Below are 16,062 nucleotides of genomic sequence, written 5' to 3' on the forward strand. Positions count from 1 at the left end.
GACCTCGAAGGTTCTTTCCAGATCTAATATTCTATAAGTCCATTAAGCAACTAGGGCAGCTGGGTGGCATAATGGAGGAAGACTCCTATTCCTGAGTTCAAATCTGGCCTCAGACACCTACTAGCTTTGTGAGCCTGGGCAAGTCACTTCACCCTGTTTGCCTCAGTTTCCTCATCTGTAAAATAAGCTGGAAAAAGAGATGGCAAACCACTCCAGTATCTCTGCCAAGAAAACCTCAAATGGGGTCATAGAGAGTTGGATATGACTGAAATGACTCAACAACAACATTAAGCAACTATTCTATTCAGTGCATGAGACGCAGGAATAATGGGAGACAAGGTCCTTGGTTGCAGGGAGCTCATAAGGAGACACCTACACAAACACTATAATGCAAAATAGAGTATGTTGTATATAAGAGGAAGTGCAAACTATGAGAAGAAGGAAAGAGCAGGAAGAAAAAAGTATTCTCTCCCAATTTTTACCTTTTTGAAGGCTTCACGAACTTTACATGCATCAAAAATAGCAATTTTTTTTAGAAGCTCACGAGTATGTAATGCTTTGCTTTCCCCATAATACTTTGCCCTGTGAGGTCAGTCTCACAAATAGTATCATCCCCATGTTATGTGGAAGGAAATTGAGGCTCAGAGTGAGGAACTGATTTGCCCACAAAGTAGGGGAACTAGGACTGTAATACAGATCTTCTCACTCAAAGTCCAGGATTTGTGTCACTCTCTTCCAAACAGTCAATTTAAATGTTCTTCAACCAACAAAATTATTTCAATCACAGACTTTCAACCTGGAAGGGACCTTTGAGATAATCTCAGATCATCTCAGACTTCAACACTTCATTAGACAGATGAAGAAACAGAAGTGGAATAAGGAGACTTGCCCAAGGTCATCCAGGCAGGAAGAAGAGGAGCCAGAATTCAAACTAGCTTTTCTCACTCCTAATCCAGTACTCCTTCTGCAATACCACTCTGAAGGCACTAATGTATGTGTGTGTGCCTGCATAGATGTGTTTGGGGGCAGGAGGTGTCTTCAAAGCCTCTAATTCTAGAAACAACAAACCTTTTATAAGACAAGTTGTTCCAAGGGCTTCACTGTTCCCAGAGTTAGCTTAGAAATGAGATATTTTCAGAAATTGTGAGCCATGCCAAACACATACACAAACACACCAACTTTGGGATATGTATATATATATATATATATATATATACACGCATGTATTATACATATAGGTATACATTCATTTTGTTGTTCAGTCATTTCAGTCGTGTCCAATTCTTTATGACCCCATTTCGGGTTTTCTTGTCAAAGATACTGGAGTGATTCGCCATTTCTTTCTCCAGTTCATTTTACAGATGAGGAAACTGAGGCAAACAGGGTGAAGTGACTTGCCCAGGGTCACACAGTAAGTGTCTGAGACCAGATTTGAACTCATGAAGATGAGACTTCTCTGTATACACATGCACACACATACACACATACACACACACACAATATGTATTTATAAAATAAATAATACAAAATATATACAAACGTATGTTAGTGGTCATGCATAGACACAGACCTATATGCATTCATGTATTCAAATACATGTATATGCACATATCCCAAAGTTTCATGGTAAAGTTAATTTTCTTGGTTTTTAGCATGGTTTTTTTTTGGAAATATTTCATCTCTAAGATAACCCTGGGTATAGTTAAGACCACCAGACAGTATGCCCCATAAAATGTACACTATACATAGAGTTACAGGAACTAAGGATACCTCCATCACTCAAACACAACCTTTTTTATATTCAGGAACCCTCCATAGATCTCTCAATACTCTTTTTGCTCACTCCTTTAGAGAAGATAGAGATGAAATAGCTGAGAGATAGAATGGGATGACCTTCCCAACACTGTCCCCACTATGATGCTAAACATCTGGGGGGTTGTCATTTGGTCAGACAACTCCCTGTTCTCTCTAAAAAAATAGCAAAATTTTTAGTTTCCCCCAAAGGTCATGGAGAAAATAGCTAATTGTCTTTTTTCAGGGGTTTTTTTTTTTTTGCTTTTTTGTGAGGCAATCAGGGTTAAGTGACTTGCCCAGCTAGTAAGTGTCAAGTGTCTGAGGCCAGATTTGAATTCAGAGCTCTATCCACTGCATCACATAGCTGTCCCCAGCTAATAGTCTTTCATGAGAGTTCCCCTGGCCAAAATTGCTCCCTAGGAAGTGGCTGGGATGATAATAGCTTGGGAAAAGAATGAGGCAGAAAGCAGCCTTGCTCACTCTCTGCATGCCTTTGGTTAAGTCATTTCCTCTCTTGGGTTTACTTATCTGTAAAAATTAAGAGGCTAGGCAAATGCAAGTCTTCTATGAATGTAATTATAAACAAAACAATTTTTACAGAAATAAAAGAGCTAAATAATTAGAGAAATATTCTGTGATCATTGTCAGGATTCAGCAACATGATGAAAATGGTGGATACTATCCAAATTATCCCACAAGTTTAATGTCATACCAATTAAATAACTAAAGGAGTACTTTATAGAGTGAGACAAAATAACAACAAAATTCATTTGGAGGAAATAAAAGATTATGAAGGGATATAATCAAAGGGGAAAGGGATACTTGGTGCTATCAGATCGCAAAATGTGAATTAAAAATACAGAAAAGTAGATGAACAGAATAGACAAGATAAGTAAGACCTAGAAACAGCAATATAGTGTTTGACAAATTCAAGAATACAAAATACTAAGGAAGAGATTCTTTTATTAGATAAGAACAGAAAAACTGAAGGAAAAAAAGCAATCTGGTAAAAAGGAAATAGGTGTAGATCAGTATTTAATAACATATATACCCTAATAAACTTCAAAAGTATAAGTAATCAAAAATATAAAGTCATACTATAAAAGCATTAAAGGATAATGAAAGATTATAGCTTTCACAATTTTAGATAGAGGAAAAATTCATAGCTAGACATACCATAGAGGATGTCATAAAAGACAAAATGGACAATCTCAATTAAATTAAATTTAAAAGCTTTTGCATAAATAAACTCAATGCACTTAAAATCAGAAGGAAAGCTAAAGAATAGGGGAAAGAATCTTTGCTTCAAATTTTCTGATAAAAATTAGACATTCAAAATCTATGGGAAATTGATGAAAAATATGGAATCATGATTCGTTCCCCAACAGACACAAGCAATCAAATTATAGTTTTTGAAAAAAGAAATATAATCAACAATCACCTAAACATTTTTGAAAAAAAACCTAATAACACAACAATATAGAGAAAAACAACTTTGCAAGACTTTAGAACAGAGGTTCCCAAACTTATTTGGCCTACTGCCTCCTTTTTAAAAAAAAATTACTCAGTACCCCACTGGAAATCTACTTTCTTTAACCCTTTAATGGTTCTTGTTTTGAAATTTGCGTCATTTAAAAAAATATACATATTTTTTTAAATGATGCGTCTGAAATTTAATAATTTATTGTAAATTTGTGTTTTTTTTCCTGCATTGAAATTTCAATGACACAATATTGTGTCATGTAACTGTATAGTATCATATTGTAAACAAGTCATTACACGCACATATTCCTGCCATGCATGCTGGACTTCCCAACAATGCGTGACACACTAGCCTGCCAACACTTGCCTGTTAAGACCTAGTGGGGGACTTGACCACTGATGGGTTATAACTTGCATTATGTGTGTTTATCTGGAAAATAATGTAATTACTATGACTTTAACTGTGTTACACAACAGATGAAACATATACAAATGGTTTTTCAAAATTTTCTTCTCTCCTTTCCTTATGCTTCCACTTCCCCCTTATTTTTTATTCAATGCACCCCAATTGCATCCGAGGGTACTACCACCTTCCTGGATCGTTCCACTGTCCCCCAGGGAGTGGTATCACCCACTTTGAGAAGCTCTGCTTTAGAACTCTGATCAATGCAATGATAAACCAGCAATCCAGAAGACTGAAGACTGAAAGATGTCACTCACTTCCTGCCAGAGAGGTGATAAAATTTAAAAGGCAGAGATAAACATACATTTTCTGGTGCGGAAATTTGTTTTGCTGAACCATGCATGTTTATAATGAGGGTTTTCTTTTTTGCTTTCCTTGTTCAATTAGTTGGGAGTTAGGGCAGGAAAGGGAATTAAGAGAGGAGATTATAAAAAGTTTACAGAAAGAAAATTAGTAGTAATTCTAGAAAAGCAAAAGAAAATGGCATAGAAGCATCACCTCATATTTGTCCAGCTAGCAAACATGAAATAAGATGGGAAAACACTATTAGAGGGGTTGGGGGAAGAGAGATATATACTAATTTACTGGTGGAGCTATCAATTTGTTCAATTGTTCCAGGGAAAAAAATTGGAATTACACAAGAATATTTACTAAATAATTTGTGCCTTTTGATCCAGAGATTCTACTACTAGCACTACATCCCAAGGAGGTTATTGACATCAAGAAACCCATATGGGCAAAAATGTTCATAGCAGCATTACTGGTGATAACATGCTAGAGACAAAATCTATGCCCAATGATTGGGGAACAGCTGAACAAATTATGGAATATGAATGTAATCAAATATAGTGCCACATGGAATTTTGACTGTAAAGAATCAACCAATCAGCCAACAAATATTTATTAATTTCCTTCTGTATGCCAAGCACAGTGCTAGGTGCTGGGAATACAAAAACAAAATAAACTAATCCTTGTCTCAAGGAACATACATTCTATCAAAAATTTGGAGAAACATAAAGTTACTGAATGAAGAAAGCAGAGCCAAAAGTACACTATAAATGGTGACTGTAACAATGGAAATAAAGGCCTAGATTAACAGAAAAGGAAATAGAAAACTTAAATAACCCCATCTTAGAAAAAGAAATTGAATAAGCCAACAATGAACTCCCTAAGAAAAAATCCCCAGAACCAGATGGATATACAAGTGAATTCCAGCAAACATTTAAAGAACAAATACTTCCAATATTATATAACCTATTTGGAAAAATTAGGCAAAGAAAGAGACCTACCATATTCCTTTTATGACACAGGTGCTGATACTTAAACCAGGAAGAGTGAAAACAGAGAAAGAAAACTATAGACCAATTTCCCTAGTGAATATTGATGCAAAATTTTTAAGTAAAATACTAGCAAGGCCCAGGTGAGCTGTACAGCAGGGCTGGTACAATATTAGGAAAACTATCAGCATAATTGATCACATCAATAACAAAACCAACAAAAATCATATCATTATCTCAATAGACGTAGTAAAAGCTTTTGACAAAATACAACACTCATTCCTATTAAAAACTCTAGAAAACATAGGAATAGAGCTTTCCTTAAAATAATAAGTAGAATTTATCTGAAACCATCAGCAAGTATTATCTGTAATGGAGATAAGCTAGACACCTTTCCAGTAGGATCAGAGGTAAGGTAAGGATGCCCATTATCACCACTGTTATTCAATATTGTACTAGAAATGTTAGCTATAGCAATAAGAGAAGAAAAAGAAATTGAAGGAATTAGAATAGATAATGAGGAAACAAAACTATCACTCATTGCAGATAACATGATGATATATTTGGAGAATCCTAGAGAATCAACTGAAAAACTAGTTGAAATAATTAATAACTTCACCAAAGTTGCAAGATATAAAAAACCCCACATAAATCATCAGCATTTCTATATATTACCAACAAAGCCCAGTAACAAGAGCTAAAAAGAGAAATTCCATTTAAAATAACCATAGACAATATACTGGGGAGTCTACCTGCCAAGACAAACTCAAGAACTATATGAACACAATTACAAAACACTTTTCACACTAATAAAGTCAGGTCTGAAAAATTGGAAAAGTATTAATTACTCAAAAATGACAGTTCTACCTAAATTAATTTACTTATTCAGTGCCTTACCAATCAAACTACCAAAAATTATTTTATAGAGCTAGAAGAAAATAATAACAGAGTTCATCTGGAAGAAGAAAAGGTCAAGAATGTCGAGAGAATTAACAGGAAAAAAATATGAAGTGGCCTAGTAGTACCAGATCTCAAACTGCATGATAAAGTGGTAATTATCAAAAATATCTGGTACTGGCTAAGAAGTAGTGGAGTAGATCAGTGAAATAGATTAGGTACATAAGATTCAGAAGTAAATGACTGTCATAATTTAGTGTTTGATAAACCCAAAGATCTTAGCTTTTGGGACAAGAACTCACCATTTGACACCATTTGCTGGGAAAACTGGAAAGCAGTTTGACAGAAACTAGATGTAGGTCAACATCTCACACCATATGCCAAGATAAGGTCAAAATGGGTACATGATTTAGACATAAAGAGTTTTATAAAGTCAGCTTCTCTAATAAAGGCCTCATTTCACAAATATATAGAGAACTAAGACAAATTTATAAGAATACGAGTCACTCCTCGAGTTGATACATGGCCAAAGGGTATGAGCAGGCAGTTTTCAAATGAAGAAATCAGAGCTATCTATAGTCACATAAAAAAATGCTCCAAATAACTATTAATTAGAAAAATGCACATTAAAACAACTCTGAGGTATCACCTCACACCTATCAGATTGACTAATATGACAGAAAAAGAAAATGACCAATGTTGGAGAAGATATGGAAAAATTGGGTCACTAATGTGTTGTTGATGGAGTTGTGAACTGATCCAACCATCCTGGACAGCAATTTGGAACAATGCCCAAAGGGCCATAAAACTGTGAATACCTTTTCACCCAGCAATACCACTACTAGTTCGGCATCCCAAAGAAATCATAAAAAAAAGGAAAGAATCCAGATGTTCAAAAATATTTATAGCAGCCCTTTTCATAGTGGCAAAATATTGGAAATTGAGGGGATACCCAACCATTGGGGAATGGCTGAACAAACTGTGATATATGAATGCAATGGGATACTATTGTGCGATAAGAAATGATTACCAGGCAGATTTCAGAAAAACCTGGAAAGAAGTACATTGAACTGATGCAAAGTAAAGTGAGCAGAACCAGGAGAACATTGTAGACAGTAACAGCAATATTGTAAGATGATCAACTATGAATGACATAGCTATTCTCAGCAATACAAAGATCCAAGACAATTCTGAAGGACCTATGACGAAAAATGCTATCCATCTCTAGAGAAATAACTGATGGAGTCTGGATGCAGATCAAGGAATATTATTTTTTACTTTATTTTTTTCTTGGTTTTTTTGTCTGTTTTCTTTCACAATATGACTAACATGAAATGTTTTACATGACTGCACACTTCTATCAAATTACTTTCTTTCTTAAAGAGAGGGACAGGGAAGGAGGAAGAGAATTTGGAACTCAAAATTTTAAAAAATTAATGTTAAATGTTAAATTTAAAAAACAATGGAAATGAAGTCAACATTTAGAGGCAACAATAGAGCAGCTAGGTAGCAAAGTGGATAGTGACTCGCCTGGAGTCAAGAGGATCTGAGTTCAAACCTGGCCTCACACACTTATTAGCTGTATAACCCTGGGCAAGTGATTCTGTTTGCCTCAGTTCCTCATCTATAAAATAAGCTGGAGTGACTCTGTTTGCCTCAGTTCCTCATCTATAAAATAAGCTGGAGAAGGAAATGGCAAACTGCTCCAGCATCTTTGGCAAGGAAACCCCAAATGGGGTCATAGAGAATCGGACACAATTGAAAAGACTAGATAACAAAAGAGGCAACAAAACTCTGGTTAAGTGTAGCAATAAAGATTGTTGCCATATTGTCAGAATTAAAGGACCCATGCTTATTTCTACTGATAGCTAGTAAACTATTTTCAGGAAATATATTTTTTAGAGAGGTGGAGGTTGTTGGGAAATGTATGTTGTAGCAAAACAAAACATGTGTTATTGGTGTTTTTTTAATTAATACACAAATAAATTCAGGGACTTGGCTCATAGAATCTTAAGATTTGGAAAGGAACTGTGTAAGGACATCCAGTTCAACTGTTACCCAACGCATGGAATCCTTTTCCATTGTTTGACAAGAGGTCACCCAACCTCTGCTTGAACATTATTTAGAAGCTAAAGAAGAGTTGTCCCTCTCCACAGAAGATAAGAAGACATCGGCCTGAACTTTAGCACAAGAAGTTGGGGTTACTTGGTAGAAAAGGACAAGGAATTTAATATAGATGTCATGAAATTCATTTTGGTTCAACAAACATTTAAGTACCTACCATGTGCAAGGCAAGGCAAAATAGCACCTCCCCTGTCCTCGAGGAGCTTGCTTTACTAAGGGGTATATGCAGTGTGCACCAAAAAGTATACCTCATGGTAGAACGGCATAGAGACAAAGGAGAGGTTCAGACAAAATTATCTAAGGGGAAAAAATAAACTCTGGGAAGAGAGGAATGGGAAAGAGCACTTCAGGGAGGAGGTGACATCTGAGTTGAGAAAGAGAGAAAGATTTCAACTAGCATCAATGGGCTAAGAAGACTGGCCTGAGGCAGTCCACGTCCTTGCCAATCCTGACCCCTCTTCTTTGGTGGAGGCAAAGTTGAATCCCCCAGGACAGAGATACACATTGTCCAGAGAAGCAAATAAGCCTTCATTTGTAACCTCAAACTGGACAAGGCCCAGCCCAGCCAAGTGATCCCTATTATCTGGCCTCTTCCTCCCCAATTCTTCCACCACCACATCCCCACCAAAGCTTTCTTATAAGTTCGTAGCTCCATAGTAGGGACTCCAAAATGGCAGAGCAGTAATGAGTTGGAAGATTTGGGTTAATCCTGAACTAAATGAGGGGCTAATTCTCCTTGTAAAAACCTGTCAGCTGCTAGTTAACAGCTCCTCTGACCCTGAAGTTGTGAGGTGGGGGAGGGTGCTGGTTAGACCTCTGTTTTCTGGAACAGTTGGGGGATGGGGATGGAGGAGAAATATTTTTTCCTTTTTTTTCTTCTCTTTTTTTAAAAATGTGAATATAAAATTTATGAAAGGGGCCTGGTCTCTGTTCACACCAGGTGCTAATAACCCACAGCTGAAATCAGAGGTGGAGAGAAAGAGGTTGGGAGGGAAAGGGGGGAGGGGGGATAAGGAAGAACAGAGAAGAGAAACAGGGAGGGGAGGGAAAGAGAAGGGAAGGGTGGAGGTGGACATTTAATATTGAATTTGCTTTTTTTAAATGTGGAAACTTTTAGACACAATCCGGCCCCTGTGTTTAAGTCATTAAAACATGTTTAAGCGTTTTCTGGTTTCAGTTTGCTCTGCAGACAGCCTAGTTACAGAACTTTATTTTATTTTTCTTTTAAATTGGTGAAAGAAGGAACAAGAGAGAGAGAGAGAGGGTGAGAGAAAGTCAGAAAGAGGGAGACTGAGTGGGAGAAAGAGAAAAAGAGGGGAGAGATAAAGGGAGGGGTAGAGGGAAGAGGGGGAAGAGGGAAGAGGAAGAGAGACAGCATTTCCAACAGATTTTTCTTTTTCTTGTTCCTGGGGTGGGGAAAGGGGCGGAGAAGGAGAGAGAACAGGGCTTCCAGTGTCTGATCCTTAATCCACAGGAATCCCGCTAGGCCTTTTATGGGCTGGGCACTTGTTGACAGGATTTACATTCTTCGTGTGTTATCTGAGGCATCGCCTGAGCATCGGGCTCCGGGGAATTGTTACATGCCAGGTTTAAAATCACACCCACCACCCTTGCTGGCTCTGGGGCTGGAAAGGATGGGAGGAGCAGCAGAGATGAGGTTCGAGGTAGCTCAGCACTTCAGAGAAGGCTGACCTGAGCCGGAGGCCAGGGAAGGGAGCTCAATGTGGGAATGAGAGAAAGCCAGGGCTAAGAGACAGGAGGTCAGTCTGCTAAACTCTGTGGCCCCAAACACACACCAAGCTCTCCTGGTCCCAGAGAGCAGGCACACCCTCAGTGGCTATGAGTGAGGGCCATGCTCCCCAATTACTACTGACCCAGGAAGGTGGAAGCTCTTCCATGACAAGAGCTGAGTAGGGAATGATGTATTGAGGGAATAGAACCCACTTCAATCATTCAATGGTCTCAGATCCTCTGAGTCTGATTCAGGGCTCCCTGGATGGGCGAGGGAGGAAAGGAACATCCAAAATTCCTCCAAATCTAGAACTCTGGCACATGGCTCAGTAAAACTGAGCTCTGAATTTCTTTTGTTGTTGTTGAGTCATTTCAGTTATGTCCAACTCTTCATGATCCCCTTTGGGGTTTTCTTGGCAAAGTTACTGGAGTGGTTTGCCATTTCCTTCTCCAGCTCATTTTACAGATGAGGAAACTGAGGCAAACAAGGTTAAGTGACTTGTCCAGGGTCACATAGCTAGTAAGTGTCTGAGGCCAAATTTAAACTCATGAAGATAAGTCTTCCTGACTCCAAGTCTGGTACTCTATCTACTACAGTCTGAATTCCTTGGGTATTAGCAAAATGGATCTTCTTGGGAAGCTTCTTCTGCCTTATCCTTCTGCAGAACATGTCAGTTCAGCTCTAGGAGTGCGGGAGTGAATGGAGAAGAAACCCAGTATGGGGATCAAGTACTGTGGACACACCTTTGGCCTAGAGCATGGAGCTGGTAGAGAGCCAGAGTTAGGATTCAATTGGAAATTGGACTCTGCATCTCTGTGACCCTGGTCAAGTCATTTCCCCTATCCCATCCTTCCCGTTAGGTGATATCTAAAGTCCCTTCCAGATCTAAAATTCTTTGATTCTACTTCTACCAGACTGGCGGCCCCTGGCACACAAGAGATCAAGAATCTGAAACAAGTCTCAGGATTTGTCTCATGTATAAACATTCAGATCTTTTTGGCTCTCCCTACCCCTAGTACCATGGCTACTCCAAGGTTTTTTTGGAACCATTTCCCCTGGACGGGACCTTAACTTTTCCATCAGAGGAATGGGGAGATTCAAACAATCTTTCCTTGTTTATACTTTGTCCTCAACCCCTAGCACAAAGAGTTTAAACAAGCCACTTCATGGCAGAGGTGAGGAGGCAATATGTGTTCCTGAACACGTGGGGCACATCGCTTTTTTTTTTTTTTTTTGAAATAAAATCAGGAGGTGGGCTGGAGGGGGAGGCCTGCATCTAAAAGATGAAAACACAGTAGGTGGAAGGAAGGCTGGGGGGTGGAGTGGGGGCTGGGGGTCACTGGAAGCTCAGCGGGTGTGTGGAGGGCTATGTTTGTGTATGTGTGCGTGTGAGGGAGAGAGGGGCCAGGCTGTGGAAATTTGAACCTCTTCATCTGGTAAAGTACTCATGTAAGGCGATCCCCACCTCCTCCCTCAATGGGGGAAGGAGTGGGGGGAGTGAACCAAGCTGGGCACAGATGGCCAGTCTACCTGCTCTCTAGGATTCCCCACCCTGCCACATTCCTCCTATTGCCTGGGAGGGAGGGGTAAGCTAAGGAAAGACGGAGGGCCTTGAGGGATGGCTCTGACTGTATATATTTATGTACCCCCGTGCCTTACTGGCCTTAGACTGTGAGCAGGCACCCCCATGCACTAACTTTGGGGAGAGCCACTTTGGTGTGGGGGGAAAGGGAATGATGGGAGTGTGGGTGTTCTGTGTGTGCCCATGGGAGGGCCACCACATGTGTGTCTGCAGGCACGAGCATGTGCCCTAGCAGGTGTTCAAGCCTCCTGGAGGAAGTAGTCTGGAGGGGGCAAGGAGTTGAGATGAGAGCTAAGAGTTGCAGAGGGTTGGCCCAGCCACAAGCCTTTTTTTTTGGTCAAAAATTTTACAATTTTTAGTGCTCTTTAACTAAAGAATGGAGAGGCAAAATTATTTACAACCACTATTATCTTCACTATGTTATAGATTGAACGAACATGCCCTTAAAATGCTGTTGCCAAGTTTTCTGGAGTCCATAGACATAATGCTCACATTGTCACATGGAACATCTATGAATTCACGGGACCACTTGTGAGATCCACCCAGCAGCTCTTCAGAATAACAGTGTTCATTTCCCTTTTCCATGTGAATGCTGTAGAGAGACGTCCTAAGAGGAGGTGACAACACAGAAAGAGTCCACCCACAAGGAGGTGATTATTTGGTGATGGGCTTGAAAGGATGCCAACAGGTGGCCAGCCATTGAAAAGACTGCCTACATCCTAGAAGAATGAGGTCCAGTATATAAGGCCTCCTGATAATAATTCAACAACATGAAACTAGCAACCTGTTGTTTCATGATTTCCTTTAATCGTGGATTGTTTTGATGCAAAATCCAAAGTTGAGGTCCCAAAGGTCAGAAAGGTCTTAGCAGTAGCTCTGAGGGACTCTATTTTTTCTGACTCAGCATGCCTTCCAGGCACCTGGTGTAGCCCCCAAACACCTCTAGCAAGCCACAAAAAGCAAACACTGCAATTAAAAACCAGGAATCTGAATCAGGAGACATGAATTCAGGTTCTGATCCTGGCTTCACTTAGGCATGGAACCTACATGTGAAAGAGCCCCAGACTTGGAGTCTGTTCAAATATGTCACCACCTGGGTGACTTTAATCCTTCTGGGCCTTCATTATCTCTTCTGGAAAACGAAGGAGTTATATACTACGTTGGGCTTGAGGTTCAATCTATTTCTAAATCTATGACTCCTTGGCCAAAGGGAAGGTTTTGTCACCAGCTAAATGACCTTGGACAAATCACTCTTTGCTCAGCCATGTCTAACTCTTTGTGACCTCATTTGGAGTTTTCTTGGCAAAGATACTGGAGTGGTTTGCCATTTCCTTCTCCAGCTCATTTTACAGATGAGGAAACTGAGACAAACAGGGTTAAGTGACTTACCCAGGGTCACACAGCTATTAAGTTCAGTCTTCCTAACATCAAGCCTGGCACTCTATGACCTACCTGCCCCAAATCACTTTTCCTGGTGTCAGTAAGTCAACAATAATTTATTAAGTGTTTACTTTATGCCTCTCACTGTGCTAAACTCTAGGGATACAAAGAGAGGCAAAAGACAGTCCCTGTCCTGAAGGAGCTTACAGTATAATTTTGTAATAAAGAGAATAAAGGATTTGGATTCAGAGGCCCCAGATTTAAATCTTACCTTTGCTACTTACTCCCAGTATGAAAACTGAGCAAATCACTTTCCCTTTCTAGGACTCAATTCTCATGTGTAAAATTAAGGGACTGGAATCAAAAGATGATCTCAAAGGTCACTTGCAGTTCTGAATTCTGCAGTGCTATGATCCTGCGTCCCCTATCTGCCTTAGTTTCCTCCTCCATAAAATGATCCTCTGAATAGACTGGACTGAATGATCCCTAAAGTTCATTGCAGTTCTGAATTCTATGACCTTACAAGCTCTCTGAGCCTACCCTTTAGAAGCAGTATAATACTTTGCATTTCATGCATACTTGTGAGGCAAAAATGAGTTCATGGATGAGAAGCACTATCAAGGCTTGTTACAACACTCATTCTATCTTGTAAAGGTTATTGATAATTAAAAGAATTGCCCACCCATGCCCTCTGTACACATCACATGGGATTCCCTTCCACCTCAATCAATACTAACAATGACTTGTTTTTATATGGACTTTTAAGGAACCTTAAAAGGGTTCTCCTCATTAACAACCCTGTGAGGTAAGTAGAGCAAGTATTACTATCTCCATCTTACAAATGAGAGAACTGATCCTCAGAGAGGTTGAGTGCTTTGCCCCAAGTCATAAATCTTAGTAACATTTAGGGCCATGCTGGAACCTAGGCCTGATTAATAGACCTTTGAGTTCTGTTCCCATAGCAGCTCTGTGATGGGGAGAGAGGTGGGAGGGCTACAGGGGCCAAGGGTGGGATGGACAGGTGGGCAGATGGGTGCATAGTATAAGGAGGGAGGGAGGAGGGAGGGTCATAGTTTAAGAGCTAGAATCAATCTTATTAGTGACAACTAGGAGATTCAGTGGTTATAAAGCTGGGCTTGGAATCAGGAAAACCCAAAGTTTGAATACTGCCTCAAACACTAGCTCTGTGATCTTTAATCAACTACAGTCTTTCTGTTTTCATTCCTTCCTCTATAAAATGGGGATAATAGCACCTGCTATTTGATTGTGGGAGACCAACTGAGGTAGCATACATAAAGTGCTTTGCAAACCTTAACATGCTATATAAATGCTATTACTATTATCTAGTCCAACTCCCTCATTTTACAGATGAGGAAACTGAGGCCCAGGGGAGTTAAGTGACTTATCCAAGATCACTTCACCTGTCCAAGGTGGTAAAAGGTAGAGCCAGGATTCAAAACCCTGTTCCAGTACTCTTGCCGTCAGGCTTGTTCCCAAAGAATCATCCACGGAGAACACTTCCAGGGTAGAATGTAAGCTTATTGAGGGCAAGAACTATTTCACTTTGCCTTGTATCCCCAGTAGTAATAATAATAATAGCTAACATTTATATTGTTGATTTAATGTCTATAGTTTAATTTTATTTAAGGTGTGCAAGGCACTTTACAAATATCTCATGTGATCCTCGAAACAATCCTGACAGGTAAGCAGGTATTATTAGCAGCCATTATTATCTTCATTTTACAAATGGGGAAACTGAGGCAGACATCGGTGAAGTGCCTTCCCTGTGGTCACACAGCAATTTAGTGGTAGGCAAACTCAGAATTTCAATCTAGATGCTTCCTGATGCCCTGCTAACTCTCTATGCCAAACTGGGAAAATTTAGGTTTTCCCCAGAAAACCTTCCCACACAAACTCAAGTCTCTCCCCAGTACCTTAAGGAAGGAAACAAGTATTTATTAAGCTCCTACCATCTGCCAGGCACTATGCTAAGCACTTTACAAATATCTCAATTTTATCATCACAATCCTGAGAGATAAATGCTATTATTATCCTCCAACCCCATTTTACAGTTGAGGAAACTGAGGCTGAAAGAGGTTTTTAAGTGACTTGCTAAAAGTGTCTGTGGCTGGATTTGAACACAAATCTTCCCAACTTCAGGCCAAACCGTTCTATCCATTGCATCACCTGGCTGCCTCAAGATCGAGGGGTAGGTGCTAATGGGACGGAGAACAGGGAATGATCTCCGAGAGCTATAGCCTCTGGGGCTCCCCACTGGCTCAGTCTCCAGCCTCCCTCAGATCAGGCCTGGACTGGCTCTGGAAATTGGTGCCATGCAAACATCTGAAGGCTGGCAGGGCCAGCAGCCCCCGAGGTCACTGCCTGTCAGTCCACATTAAGATATGCAAAATCCGAAGCTCTAGGCTCTGCAGTCTTCTCTGACAGTCCCTGAAGTGTAATTGGTGTCAAGCCTTTGATTACGATAATTGCTACTGTCTGGGGCAGCCACTTCTAGGCCGCTCAAGAGCTGGCCCAGAGCTAGCGGCAGCTGGGCCCCAGGCTGGCCCACACAGATCCTTCTTGACCCATCGATGGCCTTCTGAACTCAGTCTTGACCCCAGCAGACCCTGAGATTCCAGCCTAAACTGCTGGGGGTAGGATGGGGGGAGGAGATGGAAAGGGGTTGTAAAGAGGGGAGCTGGGTTCTCCTTATTAAGAAAAACCAATGCTTTTGGAGACTTTATTTTCTATTTTGATAAATTCCTACAGTGTCCATCACTGAGACTACAATTAAATTCAATTAACATGTATTAAGCGTCTATTATAGGCACAGCATTGTGTGGATATGGGTTGTGGATGTGAATGAGCATGTGGGTAGAAAAGAGGGTTTTGAAACACAAAATTTAAGACAAGGTCCAAACCCCCATGGAGCTTACAGTCTAACTGAGTGACAAGCCTTCTATCCATCACCAGAATGCACCATAATATATGAGTGCATTTCAGAGATGCCAAACTAATGCTGAGTATCTTAAATATGGCAAGTGGGTTGGAAGTGATCTGATGCAACGGGGAAGAATGTTGAATCTGGAGGTAAGAAATCTGAATTGGAATCAGGCTCCAAAACTGGAATCTTAGCAATTCACAATTTCTAACAATTTTCTTAGTTTCTGCATCTGTCAAATGGGATTACTCCCTACCACAAATAGCTGTTGTAATTCAAGAGGCAAATTTCAGCTCAATATAATGAACAACTTCTTTAAGAATCAGAGTGGTCCAGAAATGCAGTGGGCTGCCTTGACATAATGAGTTCCCCATTATTGGAGGTATTCAA

The sequence above is a fragment of the Vombatus ursinus genome, unplaced genomic scaffold, assembly GCF_900497805.2.
Source record: "Vombatus ursinus unplaced genomic scaffold, bare-nosed wombat genome assembly UNPS02014811.1, whole genome shotgun sequence".
Classification (NCBI taxonomy): domain Eukaryota; kingdom Metazoa; phylum Chordata; class Mammalia; order Diprotodontia; family Vombatidae; genus Vombatus; species Vombatus ursinus.